The sequence below is a fragment of the Mastomys coucha genome, unplaced genomic scaffold, assembly GCF_008632895.1.
Source record: "Mastomys coucha isolate ucsf_1 unplaced genomic scaffold, UCSF_Mcou_1 pScaffold1, whole genome shotgun sequence".
In the NCBI taxonomy this organism is placed as follows: domain Eukaryota; kingdom Metazoa; phylum Chordata; class Mammalia; order Rodentia; family Muridae; genus Mastomys; species Mastomys coucha.
In genome coordinates, this window is record NW_022196891.1 from 89,967,943 (window position 1) to 89,978,177 (window position 10,235).

The 10,235-nt window shown below is 47.7% G+C and overlaps 1 protein-coding gene across 2 annotated transcripts in view; it reads right to left on the reverse strand.

Annotated features, from left to right (window-relative positions):
- The window catches only part of Hhat (hedgehog acyltransferase), a 268,740-nt gene extending 258,721 nt beyond the window's left edge, over positions 1–10,019 (reverse strand). For both annotated transcript variants that reach the window (XM_031339371.1, XM_031339361.1), the window contains exon 1: positions 9,735–10,019. The gene's annotated coding sequence lies outside the window, so the exon portion shown is untranslated. The remainder of the gene's footprint in view (positions 1–9,734) is intronic.
- Between the last annotated feature and the right edge of the window lie 216 nt (positions 10,020–10,235).

The following is a 10,235-nucleotide window of genomic DNA, read 5'->3' on the forward strand; positions in this document are numbered from 1 at the left end:
GTCCACATGGTGGGCAGGTGTGAACCCTGCAGCAGCCCAGTCCATACAGTGGGCAGGTGTGAGCCCTGCAGCAGCCCAATCCATAGAGTGGGCAGGTGTGAGCCCTGCAGCAGCCCAGGCTACACAGTGGGCAAGTGTAAAAAGGCCAAAATCTAGTAACACTTACAACATCCCCTCTTAAGCAGCCAGTGTGTGGAGCACCTGTTGACCAAGTACATGAATGTGGTGGTGCCATCATCGAGAGGCTAGCCAGGGAGCCGGGATGGCTGGGGGGGTGGGGGTGGGGTGGAGGGGTGAAGATGCATCAGGACTGAGACCAGCAGCAAAGTATCAGAGGCTCCTGCAGAAGTGGCTTACAGACTGCCGTTGATTTCCTAAAGAAACCTGAAGCTTATGCGCTAGAACCTGTCTGTGCTGATTAATATTGATTACCAATTTGGCAGGTTCTCCAGTCACCCAGGGTGCAAATCTCCAGGCACACCTGGGAGAGAATATCTGTATGAGTTTAGCCTCTGGCCATGCCAGTGTGGGTTGTCTAGATTGGATTTTCCTCTGGCCATGTCTTTCAGGGATTATTTTGTTTAGGTTAACTAAGCTGAGGACACCTACCATAAAAGAGGGCGAGGCATTCCCTGAGCTGGGCCCTGAACTACAGAGAAAGTGACCTGAGACCTGATCTCATTTCTCTCTACTCCCTGACTGCAGATGCAATGTGACCAGGTGCCTCAAGCTCCAGCAACCATGTTTCCTACACAACAGATCATGCCCTCAAATGGTGAGCCAAAAGAAACTCTCCTCCTAAATTGTCTGTCAGAGTATTTTATAGCATCAATAAGAAAAGAAACCAACTCCCACTCGGTGCATCCCTGCAACTGCAAATGGTACAGAACCTTCTATACACAGGCGCCCTTGGCTTTAGAGGGCATTGCATCCCACTAAACCCAAACTAAAATATCCACTCAGCACCACTCAAAGAATTGTAAGTCAAGCTACTTTCAGTCAGGGTCATTTGTTCTGTCATGTCCTGACTAGACAGCCACAGACTGAAGGTCTTTCCATAGTAGCTATGTGTCTACATGCCCGGTGACTGTGACTTCTGCTGAGCACATACATGCACAGTGGGACTTCTGCTGAGCACATACATGCACAGTTAGGACTTCTGCTGAGTACATGCATGCCCTTCTGCAGTGTGAGATATAAGAGCACAGATTTAGTTTTTCCCCCTCTTCATAATTTCATGAATAGAAAATGTTTTTAACCATAGATCTCGGCAGCTCCCATCTGAGTCTTTTTCTTTCCTTATTAGGAGCGTTCAGCTCGTCTCTTGAAGAAAACACTGTGAGGCTGATCTGCCGCACGTCTGAATTTCCAGTCTTGTGCTTTGAGGCCATTGTTAATGTTACTTAACACAAGCACCCTGAGGCCATGGAGGTTGATCTAGGGACTGAGCCTACTACTATAGGACAGGGTAAGGGATGCAGATGTGTGGACACACTGGACCCCAGGAGAGGTTATCTCCTCTCTGCAGTGGGGCCGGTGGACCTTTTCACACCACACAAAATGGTACACAACTTAACAATTTCTGTTAAATTTATGTAACAATTTGTGTTAAATATCATAAAGGAACAATTTAAAATTTTAAACTACAGTCCATTTAATATTCCTGGATCACAGCTGCACACAGATGAGAGGCCTACATGATAAGAGAGTCCCACTGAATATTTAATTATTTCAAAGATGAGGGAGAACTAAGTTCTACCAGCAAACTAGTCCAGGCCTCAGCCGTGGGCTGGGCATTAAACATAAACAAACTGGCAAGTTCAAAGCTCAGGACCAGGGTCCCAACTCGTAATATTGGCAGATGGGAGAAACGAACAGGAAATTGATTTTGTATTACATATTAGAAAGAAGAGACCCAGGGTTGATAATGATTTTTAAAGTATCTTGGATTCATAACATCAAAGAGGCCGATAGGAAAAGAATCTGAGCCACAAACAGCGGCTCTGTGCTGGGATGGCTTCCATGCCCATCCTTTGTCATTTAGTGCCCCCACCCCCTGCTTTCAAAGACGTTGTCTCAAAGTCCTTCACTGCTCTGGCTCCCTTTACAGGAGTCAGACTTCCACTCAGGGAGAAGACAGGATCCACACAGGGACAGAGAGTAGCCATCAATGACCAGAAATGAGGACCCGAGTTTCTAGCTCCCATCCTCTCAGGGGCAGAAACCCTGTCCAGTCCCAGAGGACAGCAGCAAGGTACCTACTAACTGTTAATGTCTTCTCGTTCTTGTGTGTGTGTGTGTGTGTGTGTGTGTGTGTGTGTGTGTGTGTGTGTGGTATTTTCATCATATGAGTAGCTTTGTGTACACCCTCATGTCATAGGGTATCCTAGAGCTTCCCAATTTGGCTAACTGGCAGTAAACCTCAGGGATCTTCCGCCTCCCCAGTCCCGGGATTACAGGCACATACCACTGTGCCTGGCTGGTGCTGGAGATCTGGACTCAGGCCTCAAGCTTGTGTGGCAAGCATTTCACTAACTGAGCCATCTCCCTTCCAGAGTCTAACCTGAAGATGCTCCTCCCCACGGCTTCCCTATTGTTTCTCAGTAGCTCTAACCTGAAAAGCACACTTTGCATATTCACCGCCCCGAAAGAGTACTTCTCTCAACACAATTACAACTTTGAGGGTGTCACCACCTACTCTGGGGGGGAGGGGGAAACAAGGCCCAGAAAGGTCAGGAAACCAGCATAGAGCCACACAGCTGAGCCGTAGAGCTTGCATTCAGACACACCAACCTGGTCTCTGACCTTCCCCCAGCAGCCAGTAAATTCTTTTTTTTTTTTTTCTATAATGAAACAGATCTGTCAGAATGATAAAAAGATGGTATAAGCTATCTACATGTAAATGAACTTAAAGGTGGGTATAATTTTAAATACTTCCAAAGGAAAGTTGAAGGCCATGCAGATGTAAGTAAAATACGCATGAATGTCTACCTCAGCTACATTCCTTCAGAGACTTTGTGCAGAAGTAAGCCACGATAACTCATGTGCCAGAGAGTCGGTGGGCTGTAGACAGAAAGGCTCTGAGTAGAACAGAAATATTCTTAGTCCTAAATTTAGGAAAGATGAGCACTCCAGAAACCACAGTAATGAGAATACACGCCTGCACACTGCTAGGATAACCACTGCTTCACGGAGAGTCAGCGAGTAAGTGGACTAACTCCCGGCCTCAGCTTCTTCTGAGGATTCAACTGGATAGAAAGAACCATTTGCAGTTCTGTTTGCAGAATACAAATTACATGATTCCCTCCCCCTAGAAAACTAAGTCCGGACTCACAGTGACCCTTCTGACATGTCTGCTGGCCACATGCTATAAAGGGAAACCCCTCCTAAAGCCACCAGGACGTGCAAGGGGGATGGACCGACCGGAGGTGACTCCAGGACTCCGCAGAAAGTTGTCTAACACAAACTGGGGACTTCTGAACCTGAAACAGGATGTGCCAGTTCCCTTGCTCAGCAACCTGCACTCCACCCCCTCCACCACATGCTGGCTTTCAACAGGAGGCTTGATCTTTCTTAGGACATATGTGAGGGCAATAAGGCTTCAGCTGGCAACACCCTGGGGTCACCTGCATGACTTCAGTCACTGCACAGTTCAGCAAGTGGCGGAGGACGATTCTGGTTTTTTGTGTTAGCAGATGCTAGGTTCTGAAGTCCTGCCACATGCAGGTGATGTTCCCCCAGCAGGGTGACCCCGGTCTTTTCCCCAACTCGTGGGCGGGCTTTGGGAGCTGGAGTTGCAGGCATGTAAAGGCATCTGAGAGGAAAGCAGGGGACCCAACTCTGGTTTTCCGGAAGAGCTGTGTTTGCTCTTAACCACGGGGCCACCTCTCCAGACCCTGAAGCAAATTCTTATTAATCCAATTGTTATAATGTTTGTTTTTCTTTTTTAAATCAAGTGGGAGGAAAATTAATCCGAAAGCAAATTTTTATGCTCGGTCCTCAGTTTAGAGCTCTCTGGCTTGCGCGTCATACCACCAGCAATCCTCTCACCAAACATGACCCTAAGTCTTTTTATATGAGTGTTAAAGACCAGCAAAAAGGAATCAACTGTTTCAAGTCCCTAGTTCAACAAAAAATAATGATCTGATATTGCATTTTCCCCCTTGACAATTCTCAACCTATCTTACGGCTTTTTAATCAACAATAATGCACCCTCCATATTTCAGACTCCCAGATTAGGGAAATCTGAATGAGTCAAGTGTCTCTTATGGTGGAACACTTTACATAATTTTTGTTATTGAAGTATGCTTTTTAAAATGCAGGCTTTTAAGACATGAGCTAGCTGTTGTGGCTGGGCTGTACTCTGCCCTAAGTTACTCCATATTGTTTAAAACTATTTTTTCCCCCAAGGTGTTGCCTCATCCTGAGACTCCATTTTATAAGCAGCTTAGACACCATTAGAGAAGGATGACTCTGCCCCTGTGTTGTGCCCATAAATGCCACCATTTGGCCAGCACTTGGCATAGGACTAATAACTTATTCCTAAAGGCAGAGAGGGTGGCACCCTGTACCTTTATCAAAGTACACTGGGGCCACATTAGTGTATTAAATCATATCAGGAAAATCAGACCAAGAACTTCCCAAGCACACTATAGACAGGGGTGCATCCCCTCACCTGGGTCCGGTTAGAAGAGGCTGTCTAATACTGCCGTCTCAATGGCTCCACCAGCCTGTCGTTACCTCACCAGTCCTAGTCACCACACACCACGGAAGCTTGGCTCTGTCCTCACCAACTCACTTACATAGCCACTCAGACTGCTGTCTGTCCATCTGTTGTCTGGAGCTGGCTGGCTCTGCTCTTCACCTCCAAGGCCTCTACCCTCGCTTCTGTAGCCCGACTCTGTAGTTGCACCTCCAGGAGATGAGTTTAGTATCTGGTGCTCTTTGCATCCCCATTAGCCTTTTGCTCACCCACAGTGAGGCCTCTTAGAAGGGCTGTGGACTCTGTGGCAGCTTCCTTCACCCCTTGTAAATATTTTGTAGCCTACATACATAGACAGTAGATCACTGTACGGGAGTCGGAGTCTGGCTGCTGGCTAATTCTCTCCACCCTTAAAGGACTAAGAAGAGGCTCCTCTCTGATCCTCCTCCTGCCAGCCTGTCTCTCTGGCTGGGGCCTGAACCCTCCTTGCTACCTCTCTGTCTGCTCCTGGCGTTAATGTCTCTCCTAATAAACTCCTGAGTTCCTAGTCATCTGTGTTTTCTTGAACTTCCTACCCCATCCAGAACCTAACAGACAGACAGACTGATTGACTGATTTACTGTGTGATGAGTAATAACGTGATCTGGGGGTTACATCGGTAATTAAGACTGGAATGAAAGAATCTATGTTTGACTAAACCAGCTATCAAGGGAAACCATAGCTACGTGGCGAACTGCAGCCAGTAAAAATGGCGTTGGTTGTGAATTTTCCATTATTTAATAAGTTCTGTCACTATAAAAAGGCTCAAATGTGTCCATCAATATTTCTAACAGCATACTAATGACACTCACAAAGTAATTACCACTGTGATGAAACCAACATGTCCCAGAACCCCCTTCTCTCCTATCCTTGTCACTAACTGCACCAGAACTGACCCCACTCCAATCTCCATCTCCACAGCTCACCTTTGTCCAGGTTTGGGTTTCACAGCACTATCAGTGTGAGGCAATGGACCATGTCACCAGATAGAAGAACTGGCAAGGTTGTAGCAAGTTCAGAACCCTGATAAAACTCAAAATTGAGAACAGTAGGAGTTCAAACTAGCTCCCGACCAGAGTCGTGTCCTGGAGCATGTGACCACAATGTCCCACTAAGAGGACCATGACAACCAATCACATATCATAGAGCCTAGAGTTCCTCATGCTAATGAGGTATCTAGGAGCCCAAGTGTTTAGCCAAAGAATGTCCCTTCCTGTAAAAGGTGTTCACCCTGAGTAAGTTATATGCATCCACATCTGCCTCGAATATAGTATAGGGATGCCTTCAAGAACGGCCTGGGGGAGACCTTTGTCATGCAGAGAGCTCCCCCTAAGTCTCCTGCAGAAGGCCCCTCCACACTCCTGGCACTCACTCCGAGCTAAACTGGATTCCCCCCAACCCCTGCCTCATCACAGGTCCACAGCCTCCTTCTCAGCTCCTCCTGGTTCCCAGCAGCTTCTGGGTGCCCAGGAGTTTGAGAACCACAACCTCCATCTTGGCCCCCACCCCACCCCACCCCCATTTCTCATCTGGGCTGGGTGAGAAACACAGGCTTCGACCCCTATTGGCCACATTCTGACTCCCCAGAGGTGAAGTAAAACACACACACACACACACACAGACCCACATATCAACATCAGATTACGAACTTCTATCTTTGAAAAAATAATCTCCTGGGTTTTGAACTTTTTTCTTTTTTAATGGTGAGGTAACCTTGCCTGGGCTGAAACTTGCTATGTAGACCGGACCAGAATGGCCTGGCACAGAGATCCTCTTGGCTCTGCCTCCAGAATGCTGGGCTTAAAGGCATGCGCCACAACAATTAGCCCAAGATTGAATTCTAACTAACTCTGTGACTCTGAAAAGCAATGATATGTCTTCCATTATTGTAAATCTTCTTTAATTTTCCTCCCTTAAAAGCACCTTTTTTTGTTTGTTTTTGTTTTGCTTGTTTGTTTTTAGATCGTATCTCCTGTTACGCAGGCAGCCTCCCATGCTGCAACATAGCATGATTTTGAATATCCGCAGTGCTAGAATTAGAGACGCAAGGCACCATGCCCCGTTTATACGGTGCTGAGGATGGAACCCAAGGCCCAGTGTGTGTTCGGCAAGCACACTACCGACTGAGTCACAGCCACCCTTGCCAAAAGTCTGTACTGTGTGCATAGACACATGATTTATCAAATACTTTTTCTTCCTTATTCAATAGTTGGGTTTTAACTAGTTTATCCCTTCCTGATATGAATAAAGTTTACTTGTCTGGAGTAAACCCGAGCCGTACCCTTTGTATCTTTCTTTACCGACTTCAGGCCCACACAGTTTCTAGTGATTTTCCTATCAAGTTTCACAGCAATGCTATAGCGTCCTCATAAACAACCTAGTAGTGGCCGCTCTCCGTTCTTATTTATTTTTTAATACATTTTTAAATTTTAATTTTTTTTAAATGTTTGGCACATGCCACTGTGAAGCCAGCTGGTCTGGAAAACTTTAGCGGTAAAAAGGATTTTAAGCTGCACGCAGTTTCTCAGGACTACTCAACTCTTCTAGTCCTCGAGTCTTGACTGTTTATTTGAAAACTTAGGAAATTTCTTCTCAATTTTGAAATACATCAACATAATTTGGCTGGCTCCCTAGAGCATCCTCAGGTCATCTCAGGGTGTGGACTAACCTCCTTTTCCTTCCCTGACACTAGCCTAAAAGTTGGATAAGAAATACCCACACAGGCTCATTGTTTGAACATCTGGTGTGTGTGTGTGTTGGGGGTGGGGGTGGGGACTGTGACCCTGTCTAGGAAGGTTGTGAAACCTTTAGGAGGTGGAGCCTGGTGGGTCACCAGGTGCTGCCGACATTGAGGTTTAGCGCCAGGCCACACTTCCTGTTCATTTTCTGCCTCCTGACTATAGATACAATGTGACCAGCAGCCTCTTCCCCACTAATGGAATAAACTCCTAACCTGCATGAGGAATAAACTCTTCTCCGTGGATAAACAACTGTCTTCTCTCTCACCTCTTCTCTCTCTCTCTCTCTCTCCCTCTCTCTCTCTCTCTCTCTCTCTCTTTCTCTCTCTCTCTCTCCCTCCCTCCTTCCCTCCCTTTCTCTTTCTCTCTGCCCTACTCCCTCTTTCCTTCTTTCTTCTCATGAGAATTGGGTAGATCCTATTCTGTGAAATCTTTCTCCGATTCGCCACTTTGCCTGCCACTCAATAAGACATCATTTTCAATTACCTTGTTTTTCATCACCTTGTTATTTTTTTTTCCAGAGCTGAGAACCAAACCCAGGGCCTTGTGCTTGCTGGACAAGTGTTCTACCACAGAGCTAAATCCCCAACCCCTAGACATCACTTTCAAACATTGCTGCTTTCTTCTACAACCTAACTTTACCTTCGTTGTTTGGGCTTAAAGATGTGAACTAAGGGTGTGTCTATTCCAGACAGTGGGATTAAAGGTGTGTGCTAAAGACTGAGCCACACCACAACTAGAAACAGGTTTTTCCAGTAAACAACACAATCTCAGGGTTCACAGTACAATCAAATATCCTGCAATAGAACATTATACAAATCTGAGCTTTCATGGCATTTTGATAACCTTGTTTCAGTATCATTTATAATTCCTGTATTTTTATGTCTTTTACTCATTTTTAAACTTGGTTCTGTTTTTTGGGACAGGGTCTCATGTAGCAATGGCTGCATTGACTTCCTGACCCTCTACTTCCAAGCAGCACCATCCTGAGCTATTTCCACACCTTTTAAAAAGCCTCCAGAATGGCCCGTGGCAAGTTCTGCAAGAACCAAGAATTTTATTTCCCCTGAGGCCCCGAAGTATGGCACACCTGCCCTTGGGCCACACTGCAGTACCTGATATCACCAGGAGATCTTGCCAACTGCCAACCAGGGCCTTGACCTCACCTTCAGTTAGTGACTCTCCAAGAGAAAGCAAAGTAAAAATCAGGTAAAGCCTTTGTCTCCAAAGAAGGGTCCAAACGCCAGCACTAGCACAGACAAGTCAATAGTGCTGGTGGCCTTAAAGGCTTTTTAGAGAACACAGCTTGTCTTTCTGGAGTGCTGTCAAACCAACACATCCATCAGAACTCTCCTTAGCCAGCACATAATCCTACAGGGAGAGAAATCACAGCGAAGTCACAACATGAAGAATAGAAGCCAGAAAGAATGGAATTCTAGGCCCAGAGTGAAAGCGCACAGCCCTTCAATGCTTTCCCTGAGCTGTGTCCGCACAGCACTGAAGCAGATGTTTAGCTCTAAGTAATAGAACACACTGCAAGGAGTAGACACACACTCTAACACAGAGTCAGTCCCAACAAGTAGAAGGCCCTGCTCTAAAAGCGGCCTAATCTAATAGCTGTTGAATCTGGAAGAGGGGAGCCTGCATAAAAACTGGTGTCTTCCAGTCTTGCCACTGAACAGATGAGGGAAACTGCGTCCAGAGAGTTCCTAGAAAGCGAAAGAGATCTTTAAACTGAGAACTGGGGCTCAGTGGTTAAACATATGCTGCCCAGGCTTGAGGACCCAAATTCAGATCCATGGGTGTCACGTAAAATCCGCGCGCGCGCGCGGAAACACACACATCGAAGAAAACAGAAATCTCTGAGCTGGGCCAGGGAGTGGCCATGTAGGCAGCCTTCCTGCAGGGATCAGCAGGGTTCTCGGTTCCCAGGACTCCGTGCCTTTGTGTCGCCGCCCTCCAGCATGCGGACACGGGAAGCGGAAACGCTACTGCGTTTCTCCCCACGTCAGCGGCGAGCCTCCCACGACCTGCTGCGGTACCCCAGCCAGCCCCCTGCCTCCGCGCAGGGGAAGTCGTGGCGGCCTTTGCAACCGCAGGCCCCTGCGCCGCCGCCAGTTCCACGCGAGCCCTCCGGCCTGCTCTACACGCGCGCCCTCTGATCCCGCAGTCCTCATCGCCCACGCCCCCTCCTGCTCTCCGCGCGCGCCCCCGACGCATGGCTTGACCTTTCTTTCTCGCGCGGACGAAATCACCTGAATCGCAGCGTGCAGAGCCACAGAGCTAGGCGCGCGGGAGAGAAGGCGTTCAGCACCCCGCCGCGCTAAGCCGCGGCCCGGGAAGGACTCGCGAGCGCAGCGCGGGTCAGAGGCCGCGGGGGTGAGCGCCTGGCCTGAGATGTTGCGCCCGGGTTCACGGACATAGGATTGGCCTGGGTTCTGTACATTTATCGGAGCCGAATCATCACGCAGGGTCCCACCAGAACCTCAGGCTTCAGGATTCTTCCGGTCCCAAAGGAATGAGTCTGGGGTGGGGGTGTGTGCGGCCTGCCCTGCTACAGGAAGATGCCTTAGGCCGGTGAAGGGCTTTTAGTGGACATTGTTAGAGCTGGGGAAATCTCTGCGAAACTGGCTTTGCACTCTTTGAGATCTAAAACCATCTTCACTTCCACCTTCCCCAGCACCAACTAAAACAGCAGGACCAGGAGTGCCAGGTTGCCCAAAATAAAAACACAGGGTGCCAAGTTAATACTTTCT